Here is an 18,047-nt window from a genome sequence, read left to right as displayed (position 1 = left end):
TACTTGTTTAGATATGTCAAGACTCTGAAGAGTCTCAGATTTTTACTTACTTCCAAGCTAACAACTTAGCCTGCCCTGTTTCATGGATGCTGGCAGAAGACACAAGATGCCTGTGTCAGAGACAAAGAACTTTATTACTCACAGCAATAGGAGGAACCAGAGTGGCAGCTTTGTGTTGATACTCCAGGCCCCAATTTCCTCAGGCCACATGAAGAGGACCAGGTGATGCTCGTACACACAGAAGGCTGAGCTACAGGGAGTGAACCCTGAGTTCATGGACCTGAATCTTTTCTAATGGGCAGTTAGTATGCCTGACCTTTGCCTCAAAGAAAGATATTATCTTTATTACACTATACATTAAGCAAATCTTTTCTCTGCTCCTGAGGGAATCAATACCCTTGTTTTCCTGGATGTCAACTACACAAATTGAGTTGAAATCATTGTCCAGAACAAAGACATTGTTTCTACTCCCAAGACCTGCTAAAACGTTAGGGAACCATGGAGAATTGTCTCCCAGCAAGTGGCTTTCCCTCCTTGTCACTACAGAGCAGTCTAGTTTGTGCTCCTCCTGAGGAAGATCTTGAGAAGCAAGTAGTTTTGGGGGAGGTGATGCCAGAAGACACCAGTAAGAAAGAGATAAAAGGAACAGAAGGAAGCCAATAAAGGGTGAGTTAACACTGTATAACCATATAACAATGTAGGTAACAGAAAGTCAATCATTTTGAGAATTCAGAGAGATCATGTAGAATAAATAAAAACCTCTAAATTATCCCCTTCAAGGAGAGAGTGCTGAAGTATTTATATACCCGTTGTCTTTAGTCATTTGAGAATTGTTCCTGGAGTGTGGTAATATCTCTGGTGGCTCAACTGTTGTGTTCAGAGACAGAATAAATTCAGGGAACAAAAAAGAAAAAAAAGAAAAAACTCTCTCACCAAGGAAATAGGATCATTGTACACTGTGAAAAAAAATAGTAACACCCATAGTCATGGTCAATATCTGCTACAAGGGCAGAAAGTGTGTTATTATGTTTTTTTTATGTTTTTGCTTTTTAGCAATCAGCAAAACTGAGTTTATTGTTGGCACTTAATTTTTTCTTTCTTTTGAATGGAAGAGAAACATTTTGAAACACATCTTGAAAAAAGGATATCCATAGACATAAATGGAGGAAATAATGCAGATTTTATCTCTGACAAAATCTCCTTTAACAAGTAAATGCCATATCTAATGTTGTATGGAATTAGACATGACTGAAATATTTAATTCTGCTATTGCACTTCTGGGCCACACAAAAAAGTAGCCCTACCACTCGTAAGATCATAAATTCAGTTTGGTGAAGACTAGTGAAAATTGGCTCTTCTTTTAAAATTCATTCATCTTCATCATTTAAATGAAGACAGGAGCTCAATGAGGCATGCTAAAGATAAGGTTTAATTCATTTGCAAACATTTTTAACACTAAAGGTTTTGTCTCATTATCTAAATTCTTTCTGTAAATCAGACAGTCTGAAATAAAATTGTCTTAAAGAAACTAAACTTTTGAATACAATTTTGTATTCTAAATTAAATGATTACATTCTAAATCTGTGCCCTTCCATAGATTAGACTCTGAGGCTTCCATGGAGATTGACACTATCTCTGATCATGAATATATGAAACTGTTTAAGGATGCCCTTATTCGTCCAAGTATTTAAGAATCTGTTTCTGGGTGGGTTTTGCCAAATAAATGTAGAGGTTCATGCATTAAAGACTTCCTTTCAGTTCAGACATTGATCAAACTACTGGCTACATAAGGGGTCCCTTTGATTTTTCTTTCAGATGCTGTAGAAATTTCATCAAATCCTGGCTCTTGCCAGTTAGCCTTACTTCAGCCTGCCTTTGTCAAAAACAGTAGAATGAGACCTCCAACAGGGGTGGAATATCTTAGCCCAAATTCACTTTTTTTATATTATTATTATTATTCACAAACTACTTGAATTTGCTTCCTGGCCACCTAACCTCACCTAAGACAACAGAAAAACTCTCTAAAGAAGACCAATTATGCTTAGGTATCCTGTATCTGACGGTTAGAAGGAAAAATGGGTCATCTAATGTTATTTCCCAAGCCGTTATCCCTTGTAGAGTGTTCCTGGCTAAGATCATCCAGTTCCTCCTCTCCTGCTTACTACCCCAGAAGGTAGAGATCTGAGTGGTGGTGAACTTTCTTATCGTGAGTCCAAGTGTATTTTGTCAACCTTTTCCATTAGCCTTTAAGTTCAACCTCAAGCAACAAAAAGTAAGTATAATTAAGAACTGTCATATACTAAAAGACCAAGCCTTTCCCTTATTTTCACTTTAGTTTCTTAAATCATCTATCATACAGCACTTATCCTAGAATACCTCCAGACCCATTGCCAGCCTTTTCAGGCTTCACTACTACAATTCACTCTACGTTTTCAAATACCTCTTTTTCAAATACTCAGATGTTTTTATGGTATCCTTATGCGGTAGGATGACTTACCTCACCAAATATTTTTAAGATACAAGAACACTCAACTTATATACTTTACACATATAATTCATTTCTAGTTACAAATTCAGACTTTATTGGTAGGAAAATACCATAAACAATTATTTTAAATATTTCAGACACCAGAACTAAAGGCATGTTTATAGACATGTTAACTAAACTATTAAATATTGTTATTCCCTTTTGCACATAATCAGTACAATTACATTAATTATCAATAAACTAAATCCATAGTTTTGACTAGTTTTAAGCACTAGTGATAACAAATCTAATATCTTTACACATATTTTATATCAATAAAAGTTTATTTTTAACTCTAAAATTCATAATCTAAAGCCAAAAATATTTTAAAGATGAAAGGGACAAAAAGGAATAAGCTATAAAATTATCAAAATTATTTGTTTTCAGGGAAGAATAAATAAGCAGCAATATATGGTGAAAGGTAGCTATGTGGGCTTCCTTTCAGATGTAAAAAAAATTTAGAACTCAAACCACAAAACACTCCCTGTGGAATCTAGTATCTTTATCTAATGGATAAAACAGATACCAAATTTTAAAATAATGCTTAATATATTCAAGGAATTAGGAGAAAAAAAGGAAAACAACATTTTCTAAAACCGCACACTATCTCAGTGCTTCATATACAATGGCTGCATCAGTAAAAAGTATCTAAGTACTCACCAATAAAATGAGACCAGACATGAGGTGTGGAGCTTCTACATCATCAGCTTAATCAGAAATTGCTCACCCTGCTTTATAGTTCTTTTGGACCAGAACAAAAAATCAACTTCAACCACGCACCCTAGGGATGCAGAGCAACAAGATGGAAGGGATTGGCTCCTTGAATAACTTCATGAGGCAGAAGCATATGTGCCTGTCTGGGCCACACACTTCTGGGCTGTTAGCTTATTGAAGCCATCGCGTGTTTTTGTGTGGAATAGCGGCATCAACTTGACATTTCTTACTTCACCAAGTATCCAGAGCTTTGAAATTCCATCACTTATTTTTCCTTTGGTAATTGTTGTTCAATTTACTATTATTATTATTGTAGATAGAGATGAAACTTTTAAATCCAATCTCATTGTCTTTGGTTCAATACATTTTGTAGGTACTGCTGCCTGGAGATGCACAAATGCAAAAGCATTTTAAGACTGCTCCTTATTTTTTACATTTCACAAAAGAATACACCATGCTTGATGATGTATGTTCTTTGAGTATGAATTTATGGCACATTTTTCAAGGTATTCACTGTCAATTCAGCTACACTGCTATTTTGGACTCTTTTATAATGTTCATTTTTCTCAGTCTGACACTTCAGTGGGCCCTAACATACACACATTCACTGGGGAAGCCTAAACATTAAAGAAATACAGAGTTATCAATCAAGCAGCAACACTTCCTGAGTGTCTACTCGGGGCAAGTTCTCTGCTGGGTGAAAAAGATTCAGAAAGGGGCAAAACATGCCTGTGAAAGCCAGGAGCCCATGATCTTGTTAGGGAGCCCAAATACACACACACATTATGACCCAAAACACTAGAAAGTACATGATAAATGCCACTAAGTTCTGATGAAGGGTTGGAGGGAATATTTTAAGGTGACAATGATGCAAAAATTTACAGCTGCCTAGATACACTGTCCACACTCTTGATCCCTACATTTCAGTATTCCTCTTCACTTAGTTTGTGATGCTATTCCAGATACACATACCCAGTTCCTCAAATCTAGCCTCTGGTCTTCACATCATGGATTACAACCCAGAAGGGTTAAAAACAGCAAAGCCTTTTGCTTTGGACTTCTCTTTTGCTTCCATAGTTTATCTTTTCCTTCTATAGTTTAATTTTTCTGCCCTATATAGATTTGAGCTCAAGTAAGATTGTGATCTAGACAAACTTTTATGCACTATCATCACTCAGGTAAAATGTTCCCAGGAAATCCAGAAGTGTGAGAGAATGAAGAGTGATAGCCTAGACTGTGTTGACAACTCAGCATTGCTCCCAGCCTCTTCTAAGATCTTTTCTCATCACAAGGAATTTCAAATACATTTTCCAGAATTCACTTACTCAATTAGAGTTTGCTAATGAGAAGCACTTGTATGAGATTAGTAGCGCAGAAAGATGGAGCCATTATTATCTAGAAGGAATTGCAGCCAGGCATGTGGACAGACATGGGGTGTCTTAGTGAGTTCCTGGATAGCTCTTGAGAAACACATGCTCTACTCTTGCGGACTGAAATAATTGGTAGTAGCTTCCCAGAAAGTCTTAGAATTTCCACCATTCCTCAAGAAGCACTTGAGAACCACCTGCTTTGGAGCTTCTGGCTGAGGCCTCTGCAAAGACGTTCATGAACTTCAGTGTCAGCTTCCTTGACCTTTACTCTTCCAGTTTTTGCTACATTTATGTAAGCCCCTATTCCCTTATTAAGACTTTATCCCTGGAGTACCTACAGGGGCTTGTGTTTTCCTGGCTGAACCCTGACAGTCACAAGTGGGAATCCATAGTAAATGAGGAGATGATAGGAGGAAAGTTCTTGCACTTTCAGGCACTCTCTGTACAAAACATCACACTGAACAACGCATGGAGGGAGTGGGAAAGACAAATCCAATTCTGAAACTGATAATCCCATCACTTAAAGTGAATGAAATAAGAAGGTGGACCTGAACCAGGAGTCAAACAAGATGCTGGACATAAGCACTCGTTTGGTAGAGGCAGGAAGAAACGCCTAAAGAGGAAAGGAAACCAAAGAGGAGCTCACCTGGGATGTGATGAAGGACACAAGCAGATCGAAGAAGAAGAAGAAGAAAAAGGCAAGAGGAAAATAGAGAAGTTAGTTCAGCTAAGGAAATCAGGTTACTTTTTAGAAATCAGAGTGAAAAGAGTTTCCATTTGAAATACCAACTATCTTGATAGGATTTGAAAATCATTCTATATGAGGAATTGGAATATATTTTCCTCCAGTCTCCCCATCCTAAAGAGCCTTGGCTCCTGCAGAACTCATGAGTGCCATGGATGTCAACATCTCAAGTTCCATTTTAAGTCCGCTTCTTCCTTTCTTACTCACTTCTATACATAATTAAAAAAAAAAAATCAAAACCTAAGTTGTACTGTCATCCCACTTTAAGAATGCAGAGAGCCAGACTTTAGAAAGCTTCAGTGAAAGTGAGAGGAACAAAACTATAGTCATACCATCTGATGAAATGCAGTATAATGAAGTATCTCCAAATATGTTCGAATGGTTACTGCTCCCTGCCGAAGCACAGTTTGCTAAAAAAACACATGGTACATACATTTTCAGGAAACTTCTAAGATTTGTTTTGAATAGTATCAAAATTATATTTAACTGAAAAAGCAACCTATGAATAGAAGAAAATATCTGTAAAGCATGTATCTGATATGGAGTTAATATCCAGAATATATAAAGATCTCCTACAACTCAATAACAAGAAATCAAATAATGTGATTTTACACTGGTCAAAGGACTTAAAGAGACATTTCTCCAAAGATGAAATACAAATAGCGAACAAGGATATGGAAAGATGCTCAATATTACTAATCATCAAAGAAATTCAAATTAAAACCACGAGAAAAGACCTTATACCCATTAGAATGACCACTATAAAACATAAAACAGAAAACAAGTATTAGCAAGGATGCGGAGAAATCAGAACCATTGTGCCCTGTTGGTATAATTATAAAATGGCAAAACAGCTAGGGAAAATAGAATGGAGTTTCCTTAAAAAATTAAAATTAGAATTACCATATGATCCAGTAATCCCACTTCTGAGTATTTCAAAAGAATTGAAAGCAGGGTCTCAAAGAGATATTTGCACCCTTGTGTTCACAGCAGCACTATTCACAATAGCCAAGAGGTAAAAGCAACCCAAATGTCCAAATGGATGGATAAAATGTGGTACATGCATACAATGGAATGTTATTCAGCCTTAAAAAAGGAAGGAAATCCAGTTAGATGCTACAACGTATATGAACCTTCAGGACATTATGCTAAGTAAAATAAGCCAGCCACAAAAGGACAAATACTTCATAATTCCACTTATATGAGGTATATAGAATAGTCGAATTCGTAGAAACAGAAAGTAGAATGGTGGTTTCCAGGGACTAGGTAGAGGTGGAAAATTGGAGTTGTTGTTTAATGGGTATAGAGTTTTAGTTTTGCAAAATGAAAAACTTCTGGAGATGTTTCATAACAATTTGAATATACTTAACACTGCCAAACTGTATACTTAAAAATGGGTAAGATGGTGAATTTTATGTTTTTTTCCACAATTTTAAAAATAGCTTTAAAATTATCCTTAAGAACATTCCAAGAAATACTTTTCACAGCAAATGTGCATGGTTCCTGCCAGTACAGGTGGATCCAGCTCTTCCGTTAGTGACATTTGTTGATGGCTCCTTTTTCACCTCTGAAGCCTTTCTCACAGTAATGTCTTATATTTGCTGTACACAGAACTTCCATGGACACATTTAGGGTACGTAGTATTTCCATTATGCCCCTTTGTTTGTTAGTAGTTTTGTACATTTGTGAAACTTCAATAATTTCACTGAAACTCTAAAACTATCAGAACGACATTAGCTTCCCTTTTATATATCATACAAAAACATCAGAGACCATCATTAGTTCAAACGCTTAGCACGTATTTGCTGAGATTCCACATTATGCTTGGTGCTCAGTACATTAAGGTGAAGATAACATAGTCCTCACCTTCAGGACCTCACAATCCACTAAGTGAACAGATAATTATAACACCATAAATGCAAAGCAAATCAATACATACAGAGGTGAGAAGTTCAATGATAAAAGTGCATAGGCAACTTGAATAGGATTAATTGTCAGAGTACACAGTGAAAGCTTTGGAGAGACTGCAAGCCAATAGAATTTACCAGGCAGGTGGGAGAGAATGAAGACGGATAAAGGGATTCTAACAGAAAGAAGAACATCAGTAGATGAATAATACATTTGGGGTTCCAGGAACTACAGGTCTTTCAATCTTGCTGGAACTTGCGGTACAAGGAGATAGAAAAAAGAGATAAATTTACAGCAAAAGATAGGGTGATGGAGGGGGGCCTTGTAACTCATACTAAGAAACCTGGACTTTGTATTGTAAGGGAAACCCTTTGAGTGTTTTCAGCGGGATACAGGGTATAAGATCAAATTTTCATTTTAGAAAAATCACACTAACAACAGTGTAGATTACAGTTTGGGGAAAGTTAGACTACGAAAGGGAAGGGGATCAATTAGAAAACTCTTGAAACATTCTAGATAAAGATAGTGAACTACTGAAGGGCATTTAAGGCAAATGGGCAAGTTGAACAGGGGAAAATTTGAGAAACATTTATAAAGTTTACGGGATGTGATGTTTAGTTTGGTATTCAGGATAAAGAAAAACAGAAATCTAGAATGCATCATTGGCTCTCAACATTAGTACCTTCCGCAGACCAAAGTAAGATATGAGAGAAGTATCTCTGGTGAATGGAGAAGTAGTAAATACTGGAGCTTGAAGCATAATGAAATAAGATATTGAATTTGGGCTTCTTGGATATAGATTCCAGTGGGTTATGAAGAGGAAGACATGCACAAAGCAGTTGAATACATGGCTCTGGACCTTAGGGCAAGATTGGGACTGGAGTCAGAGATTTGAGATTCATACACATAAGCCATAATAATGGATAACATTCCTTAGGAAGTAAAGGTAGAACAAGAAGAAAAAGTACAGAGAAATGTGTATCCCAGAATGCAACAATCTAAAGGAGTCAAGAAAGAGAAGCACCTGGCCAAAAAAAAAAATCCGTAATAGTATATTAACAAAATAAAGTACCCACTATTATAAAAAAAAGCTATCTTAATAAATGAAAGCATAATCAATTTTGTAGCACTAATCTGAATCTCTTCTCATAGTTTACCTCCTCATTCAGAATGTTAAGTATACGTATATGCATATGTATAGATAGATAATATAGTATAGCTACAGATATAATGTGCTATACCATCTTGCCATCATCATGATATCTTCACATCATTTCATACCACTTTGCTGATCTTCAACATAATCCTACCTGTCTCTTATATTTATATCTACTTACATTTGAACAGAATCTTCCCTCAAACTTACGGTTATTATCATCTACCCTTTCTGTTCTTGGGGCACATTTTTTCTGGTCTTCCAACACCACCATAATCATGCTCTTTCCACAGTTCCCTTCTCATCTATTGGCTAGCTACCCTAAAAACTAATTAAATGTAAAGCATCCTTAGATGAGAATGGCTTAAATCCATGTGTTCCGTTTTTTTCCTACAGGAACTTTCAATCTCTTGACCAAAAGGAAAGATTGATGTTGTGTTAGAAATTACCGTCATTCTATGTTAACCTTTAAGTATGCTAACTGGCAAGCTATTCCAGAAGCCACAGAACAGAAAGCCTCACCAATCACATTAAGATGCTTAAATCACACACAGTGAAAAAGAGGAGGAAAAATATGGGCCAAGTTAACACACTTACTATAGAATGCAAGTAGGGTAGTAGAGCAACAACACTTAAATCCCAGGTCATGCAATGTTCTTAGGTACACTTGCCTGCTCTTTCTGCCACATCAGTTTTCTTTACTGATGCTGTGTTTATGAAGACCAGAATCAAGATTTGAACCAGGGGTCTTAGGAGGCCAAAAGTCCTGGAACTAACACACACTTGCTCTATTGGAGAGTACAGTGTCAAGTATGCCAGGTCACAGCTGTAGCTTGAAGAGGAACTATGGATTTTACATGAGATTCTTGGACAGAGGACAGGTGGAGCCAGGATAAAATCTTAATGCTTGTTACCAATGGGTGGTCACTTTAAGATCTTATGAATACTGAGTGCTTCAGGTACATCATGTATATTTGTGTATCTTGAATATTAGCTGCCTCTCGGTCCTTCCATTTCCTCTGTATTCAGCATCTAGACTCGTACTTTATCTCTTATCTAACGTGTTTCATAGGCAATTAACTCATCAACTTGACTCCTCTTTGTGAATTCTGTTTGCATCTCACATGCTACTTACATATTCAGTATATATACATGACACAGCTTATGAGTTTCAACTATGTTTACAATTGACTTATCATCTATGCTTAACTATTTATAGATAATGAATTTTTTTAGCAGTTTCATCATACCATGTATTTTCTCTTCATTTATAGCATAACTATGGATTCTTAATTAAGGCAGCAAAAACACATTACAACAGAATACTAGGGAATTTTCCAGGCATGCGACAGGTCACTGGAAGAGACATTTTGATTTTTAAAAAACAAAAACTTTAGATTTCCATGAAATTGCATTTCATAGACAACTGCTTACTGTTTAAAAACTTAAGTACCCAAGCATTCTGATATAGTGTAAGTCAAAGATATTGCTTGAACATGCAATGCTGAATATACTCACGGTCGCTAGTAGTTTATCCAATGTGAATGTCCAAGTAATATTGTCAGATAGTTACTCCATCAAATTTCTGAAGAATATAAAGAATGAGTAGAAAAGGAGAATAATGATGTTTTTTCTTCATTTACTAAAGTGATAATTCAGCTAACTTTTTCCATTTCTATGAGAATAAGTTTCTTAATGATAATTCAGAAAAGTTGAAATAATTAAGATGTTTCTAGAAATTCTTATTCAAAACAATAATAATCACCCATTGCAGTTGTGTGTAAAAGTCTACTTAGTGACATTAGTTTGCTTTGTGAATAACCAAATTTCTCTGTAAAATAAAAACACATTTCTTGAAATTCTTAAAATTTCAAGAATTTATTAACTTGTTTTTTGGGGATAAGAGAGGCCGAAAAAAATCAATCGTCTAAATTAATTTTTTTGAATCAAAGGATGTCACCTCATTCGAGGAAGAAATGTAGTAAAATATAAACAGTCCATAGTATAAAGATTTTCCACATACTGTACCAGGTTTTGTGCTAATAAAAATTTCCGGATACGAAATTTAAAAAACACCATTATAACATAGCCAAAATATAGTTATTTAGTGGAATTAGCAAGTAGTTATTTTTCAATATTACTTTGTTGATTCAAGATAAAGTAGAGATTTTTGCCTATGTTTTCTTAACAAATAACCAAATTGAAAAGAAATTGAAAATCTTGCAGTAAACATTTCTAGAAGAAAGCATAGGAAAAAAGCTTTTAGATTTTGGTCTTGGCAATGACTTTTTTTGGATATGACACCAAAACCACAGGCAACAAAAGCAAAATACGCAAGTGGGATTACATCAAACTAAAAAGCTTCTGCAGAGCAATGGAAACCATCAACAAAATGAAAAGGCAATCTATGGAATTCAAGAGAATATTTTCAAAGCTTATATCTTAGAAGGAGTTAATATCCAAAATATATAAGGAACTTATACAGCTCAATAGCAAAAAACAAATAACCCAATTAAAAAATAGAGGACTTGAATAGATATTTCTCAAAAGAAGACACACAAATGACCAACTGCTATATGAAAAAATCTTCATCATTAATCATCAGGAAAATGCAAGTCAAAACCACAATGAGATGTCACCTCACACCTGTTAGCATGCCTATTATCAAAAGACAAAGAAGTATTGGAAAGAGTGTGGAGAAAAGGAACCCTTGGGCACTTTCGGTGGGAATGTAAATTGGTGCCAGTCACTATGGAAAACAGTAAAGAGGTTCCTCAAAAAATTAAAAATAGAATTACCTTATGATCCAACAATCCCACTTCTGGGTATATATCCAAAAGAAATTAAATCAGTATCTCAAAGAGATATCTGAACTCCCATGTCCATTGTAGTATCATTCACAATAACCAAGATATGGAAACAACCTAAGTTTCCATTGACAGATAAATGAATAAAGAAAACGTGGTGTATATATATATATATATATATATATATGTGTGTGTGTGTGTGTGTGTGTACACACATGCACATACACAATGGAATATTATTCAGTCATGAGAAAGAAGGAAATCCTACTATTTGCAACATTGTGCACGAATCTGGAGAATATTATGCTAAGTGAAACAAGCCAGACACAAAAAGACAAATACAACATTATCACACTTACATGTGGAATCTAAAATAGTCAAACTTATAGAAGCAGAGAGTAGAATAGTGGTTGCCTGGGGCTTTGGGGGGGTGGAGGCAATGGAGAGATGTTGGTTAAAGGGTACATAGTTTCCATTATAAGATGAATAACATTTGGAAGTCTAATGTACAGCTTGGTGACTATAGTTAACAGCAATGTATTGTACACTTGAAATTTGCAGAGTGTAGATCTAAAGGATTCTCTCCACAGATGTAAAAAAAGAAGAAAAGGGTAACTGTGTGAGGTGATGGATATGCTAACCAGCTTGATTGTGGTGATCGTTTCACAACGTATACATATATCAAAATAGCAAATTGTATAGCTTAAATATATACATTCTTATTTGTCAATCATACCTAAATATAGCTAGTTTTTTAAAAAAAGATATCTGAGATACATTAGTGAAAGTAGCAATTTCTGAGCAATATCTAAAATGTGATTCCTTTTTTGGTTAAAATAAAAAACTAAGCGTCCTATTTTATGCATTTATCAATACCCATAGAACTGTAGACTAAAATGAGCAAATTTTACTATATAGAAATTAAAAAGTGAACTAAAAAGATTGTGACCTCCTAAACGTACATTAAAACATCACCTTTTTCAAAAATATGTGTCAAATCTTGTAATATTAAAAAAAAGCACTTGCTTTAAGTAATTTTGTCCCTGCCAAAAGTAAACATATTGATAATGGTTTATTTGGGGGTCAGAGGTGATTTATAATATTAAGAAGTCTGAAAGAGTGCTTAAGGAAAAGCCCAGTGGCACCCAAGAGAAGTCAATGAGGCATGGCAACTATAGATTGTGGATATGTCATCATAAAATCAAAATGACAAGGGGATATGAGCAATAAATGTAAAATGATAGACATTCTGTCACAAAGCCACGTAGACATCAAATACTGGTAGGACAAAGGTGAATGTTCAAAGGTCATTACCATCATCAACCTTACAGGTCAGTCTTTAACTCTAGACACAAGACAGTCTAGAAGTCCAGATTTAGGCAAGAAAAGGAGAGTATGGGAAACAATCCTTCCAAGGTCACATGTAACATATCAGAAAGCAATAAAACTATTTATCACACTTTCTTCTATGATCTAGAGTCCATTTTTAGTACTGTATATTTTTAATAAATCCTATCATAGGTGGGTGTGTTATGAGGTGAATTTCCTTCTAAATTCACCATGTAACTTAGAAGTGCAAAATAAAGCATGAAAGTACAGTTTTCCAGCTCACACTTCAAAGTGTATGCCTCAAACTGGCCAGCAAGTTGTGATCTCATCATATAACCTGTAAGTGTTGAAGGTGAAAGAAATCTGTCACACACGGGGCTATTTTAATTTACTTAGAGAACATATTCATATTGTATCTACTATTACTGAAAGAGTAGGATAGGCTCAGGTGAGTGCAAACATGGGTACAGTCCTCAGATTTTCTTACAATCCCATAGGCAAGTGGAAAAGTCCATGAACAGCACAAGAAACAAGAGAACACATTGGCTGGATGTGACTTTAATATGAAAATCCTCAGCCTCCCTTTTCCAAACCTAACATGGATTTTGTATATATTTTCTAACCTACAGGCCCATCCCAAAGGTCAGGTCTGCTAAGAGTCCTAGGAAGTGAGTGAAGAAGAAGCTGAAGGTTGTGGGTGAAGAATAAAGTTCATTTCAACTAAATGTTGGTTACAGAGAATTATTCTACCAGGGACATGGGCAAAACAGTGGGATAGATAATGTATATTCTGGTATCTAAAAAGATAAAATGTTGTGCAATGTCTTGAATATAATTTCTACTAAAAGGTTAAAAAACAACTTTCTAATATGCTACATACTCAATAGCAAATGCTCTGAATAATCATGGAAGTGGTAGGTGCTATTTTGATGGTGAGACAGAAGAGAAGGAAAATATGAACATAATCCTAAATTTGTTCTAAGGACTTGAAATCACCAAGAGCAGTTTGGAGTTAAAAAGGAATGTCAGAAATAATGGGGTGACTTCCTTATAGGTATGCTTTTTCTGGTGAGGAAGATTGGCCCTGAGCTAACATCTGTTGCCAATCTTCCTCTCCCCCTCCTCTTTTTATTTTTTTCCTGCCCAAAGCCCCAGTACATAGTTGTACATCCTAGTTGTAAGTCATCCTAGTTCTTCTGTGTGGGATGCCGCCTCAGCATGGCTTAATGAACAGTGTGTAGTCTGCACCCAGGATCCTAACCTGCGAATCCTGGGCTGCCAAAGCAGAGTGTGTGGACTTAACCACCTGGCCATGGGGCCAGCCCTCTAACTTCCTTATAATACAGTACAATCTCATATAATTTGAATCAATTAACAGCTAAAGTGGAAATTGGAGGCTTTGTGGCCAGTAGGGAAATGTGGGAAAATGTCTTATTGATCCAACCAAAGTTTCTCATCCAGGTGAGATTAATGCATTGAGACGCCACAGAAAGGAGGATATAGTGTTTTGTTTGGGTGTGGTTTTCATCCATATCTCATTTGATAAGACCAAAATGTGAAAGCTGGTTGGCAGTAGTAGTGATTAACTGTCTGTCCTGTCTGTTTTAGCTTGTCTCTTTCACAGATTCAAGTAAAAAAAAAAAAGGTTTATTAACAGAAAAATGTGTACAACTAATGTAACCACCACAAACAGAAAAAGTAGAACTCTACCTCTGACATACTGCAGATTTAGGCCTTAATTTCTTCAAGAACAAGGTTGAGAAAACAGGAGTTTATCATCAAGTTACAGATGTCTGTCTGTTTGTGTAAATGGCTTCACTTTCCCAGGAAAAAAAGAAAAGGAACAAGACATAGACTAGGTAAATACTCTTGAAAGCCATTTGTAATTCACACAAGAACAAAATGCCTCCTTTTCCATTATTTCGCTTGAAGGGAATTCCTCTGAAGTAATGATGGAGTTGTTAGACTTCATTCTTCCATGCTGCAGAATACCAAATCCTCCATCCACCAGCCATCAGGACTTAGATCCTATTTAATACAACTTGTATTACCAAGTCTACAGGTTCACAGGCTTTCTAGTCAAATAGTACCAAAACCTAATATAAGAAACAGTTTTCTAGAGTGAAAGTCAAGTAGCAGTCATATGAGAATTGATTTCTACCCACCAAAAGCAATGCCAACACAGCAGAGGAGATACTTGAATCCAACTAGCTGTGCATAGAAATCTTCTAACAAGATGTTAGTAAGTGAGGATGAAAAGCTATAGAGCAAATGTTATTTTCAACAAATTACATATTTTATGTAATTTGTTTTGCCTTTTTTTGGAGTAGAAAAACAAGCACTGATCTATTTTACATATATTTGGATTTTTTTCTTTAATATTTGTTTTTTAAAAAAATTTTAGTATTATATGTAAATAGACATTAAGCTCAAAAACTAAAGGTGAAAATAAAGGCCCTCTGTTGACAATAGGAAAAACGAAGGGTATGTTCACATGGAATCTTTTAGTTTAGAAAGAAAACCAAATCAGTATCATTTGATATGCATATGCATAAGTATGGTAAACAATCCATAATAATTTTAATTTGGGAAATATGTAGATCATACTACATTCTTTCTTAAAATAACTATAGCTCCTTTAATTTTTTTTGGTGAGGAAGATTGTCCCTGAGCTAACATCTGTGCCAATCTTCCCCTATTTTGTATGTCGGATGCTGCCACATCATGGCTTGATGAGCAGTGTGTGGGTCCATGCCCAGGATCTGAACCCACAAACCCCGGGATGCTGAAGCAGAGCATGCAAACCTGACCACTACACCACCAGGCTGGCCCCACAATAGCTTCTTGTGATAAAAATTTCCTAATATTCTATGAATCACTAGGATGGTTAACCGAATCTTTGATGGGAAGGCAGCTATCACCTATTAGTTCTGGTTGACCAGAGGTTACATTTAGGCTGTTAAGTATTTCACCTGGGGGTTCAAACTGTGAGCCTCAGAACCTCATCAGAACTCATAGTTGGAACAGACCTTTGAAATCAGTCCCAGTGTTTTATTCTCTGTCCGGAGGGGAAGACTAAGCAGAAAGGGATTGATTTTGCCTCTTTCTCAGGGAACTTGGTCCAAAATGAAGCTCTGAGGAGACCGGAGAGCCCTGAAACCATTCTTGTTTTCAGAATAAACATTGGGAAAAATAAAGTGGGTGACAAATCTGGTGATGGACAACTGAGCTGCCCCAAGCAAGCACTGAGGACAGAGGTTCAGTTCTTTTACTATCTGTCCTTTTTGGGGAATAGAAAATCCCTGAGATTATAACTGATTCCCATGAGAAAACTGTTTCACATTAAGAAAGTGTCAATATATTAGCAATAGTCATTGAATTATATTTGAAATTTAGGATTTCTTCTTGACACTGGGGATCATTATTTGAATTCCGATTTTAGTCACATGTATTTCTTTGCATACTATTCAAACACAAAGCCTTCTATATGAACTCCATCCACAAGGGAGTAGCAAGATTTCATTAGTGAACTATGTGTAAGTTTTATGGAGGTTCTCTCAGGTAAGGTGATGCATAATATCAAGTTATAATGTTGAAGTTATTAGATCTTAGCAAATAGCATAATTAACTGTCTATGTTTAAATAGGAGACAAGTGAGAATTTATAAACTAAGATAAAATATGCTTTATGCAATTAAGGTATGTAAAATTCTTTTCTGTAAACAAAAGCAAACAGCTTTTTTTCATAGCTGTAATGTCATTTTGAAAGTACCGTGTTTCTCAGGGGCCATCAGTAAAGGCACTGCATCCATCTTTGTCAATTTCTGAGCACAGCCATTAGTGTAATGTCACCTTCTGAGTTCCTCACACCTTGACTACGGAAAGTTTTTAGTTTTTAAAACAACAACAATAAAAACAATGCCTGACGATGACACTGGGCATTAGAATTGTGCAACTAGAAACACTGTCCTGTTAGAAAAAAACCTTGAATGATAACAGACTCTGTGTTGTTTTAATTATAATCATCACTAATCTGTTATCATTATAACAAAATTCACCTCAGTCATTCTCCCCCCATTTAAAACTATCTCCGAAATATAAGAAATGTAATCTGGAGTAAATATGTCATTTGAAGGAGATAATGCCATGTTACTCTTTGAACTTTCCCTGTTTAGGAATCATTTTGTCACTGTATAAAATCTGGGATTTGGGAGATGAAAAAGATAATACAATCATATCCTTCCCCATAATTCTATACAACTGGAAAGTCAGGGTCAGGATCTGGTGTTGAATTGCTGTGTCTGAGGTACCTTAGCAAAGCCCAGGTTCTGGATTTCTGAACATTTTGGCGAACGAATCACATCACTTGCCAAAGATGATGTTAAAGAGAGTCTTACATGTATTGAAGAGCTGAGCTGTCTGATATCTAACATCAGCTCTGAATACAGGATTCCAAGACTACAACAATCACAGACAATAATCAAATTTAGTTCTCCGATAAAAATCTGCACTTTCAAAATACTTAACGGCTTTGCTGAATTCTAGACATTTGCTTTATAAAAAGGAATAAAACAGAACAAAACTATAAATCTGCTCATATTCCTGATTAAAATTAATTTAATTTTATTAAACATGTTTTCTTTTAGTCCCCTGGTAAACATTGTTAGGATATAGCTAATTAAAAGCACTATCACCCATCTACTGCTTGTTTGTCTCTAGGAAATTGAAAACACATAGCAGCAACCGCTTAGCTCATTTGGTGAGGCCAGCCATTAGTTCAACACAGAAGTCTTAAGTCTTACTAGATGACAGGAAAATTGGATACAGAGATGAATGAGACAGAGTTTCTATCCTCAAGACTAGTATAACCTCGTTGGAGGAGAGAGATGTGGAAACAAAGAGTGATAAATGCTATGATGGATGTAAGCACTATATTTCTAATCATGTAGACTAGTCTCATTTTGAGATTAGCTTCCTATTGCTGCTATAGGAAATCATCACAAATTTAGTGGCTTAAAACAACAGGAATTTATTCTATCACAGTCTGAAGGTCCTAAGTGCAAAATCAGTTTCACTGGGCTAAAGTCAAAGCGTCATCTGGGTTGGTTCTTTCCGGAAGCCCTAAATTTTCCCTGCCTTTTCCAGCTTTTATTCCTTGGCTCATGGTCCCTTCCCCCAGCTTGAAAGCCAGAGTAGTAGCAATTTCTCTCTTCTGGCCTCTGATTCCATCCTTACATCTTCCCTGAATCTAATCCTCCAAACTTCCTCTCACAAGGATTCTTGTGATTACATCGGGCTAATCCAAATAACCCAGAATAATCTCCTCATCTCAAGAATCTGAATCACATGCGCAAAATCCCTTTTTCAAAATGAAGTAACATATTCACAGATTTCAGGGATTAGGACGCTGGCATCTTGGCAGGGGAGGGGGGGTGATGCATTATTCAGCCTACCACAGCTATTGTGGACAACTTCTTACAAATATCAAAATT

General features: G+C 35.8%; 1 long non-coding RNA gene across 1 annotated transcript in view; it reads right to left on the bottom strand.

Annotated features, from left to right (window-relative positions):
• The window catches only part of LOC111774766 (uncharacterized), a 79,373-nt gene extending 64,981 nt beyond the window's left edge, over positions 1–14,392 (bottom strand). The window contains exons 1-2 of the long non-coding RNA XR_002810014.2: positions 14,267–14,392; positions 9,939–10,005 (exon numbers count right to left, since the gene is read on the bottom strand). This is a non-coding gene — a long non-coding RNA (uncharacterized lncRNA). The remainder of the gene's footprint in view (positions 1–9,938; positions 10,006–14,266) is intronic.
• Between the last annotated feature and the right edge of the window lie 3,655 nt (positions 14,393–18,047).

The sequence above is a fragment of the Equus caballus genome, chromosome 8, assembly GCF_041296265.1.
Source record: "Equus caballus isolate H_3958 breed thoroughbred chromosome 8, TB-T2T, whole genome shotgun sequence".
In the NCBI taxonomy this organism is placed as follows: domain Eukaryota; kingdom Metazoa; phylum Chordata; class Mammalia; order Perissodactyla; family Equidae; genus Equus; species Equus caballus.
This window is presented reverse-complemented; position numbering and strand designations above follow the sequence as displayed.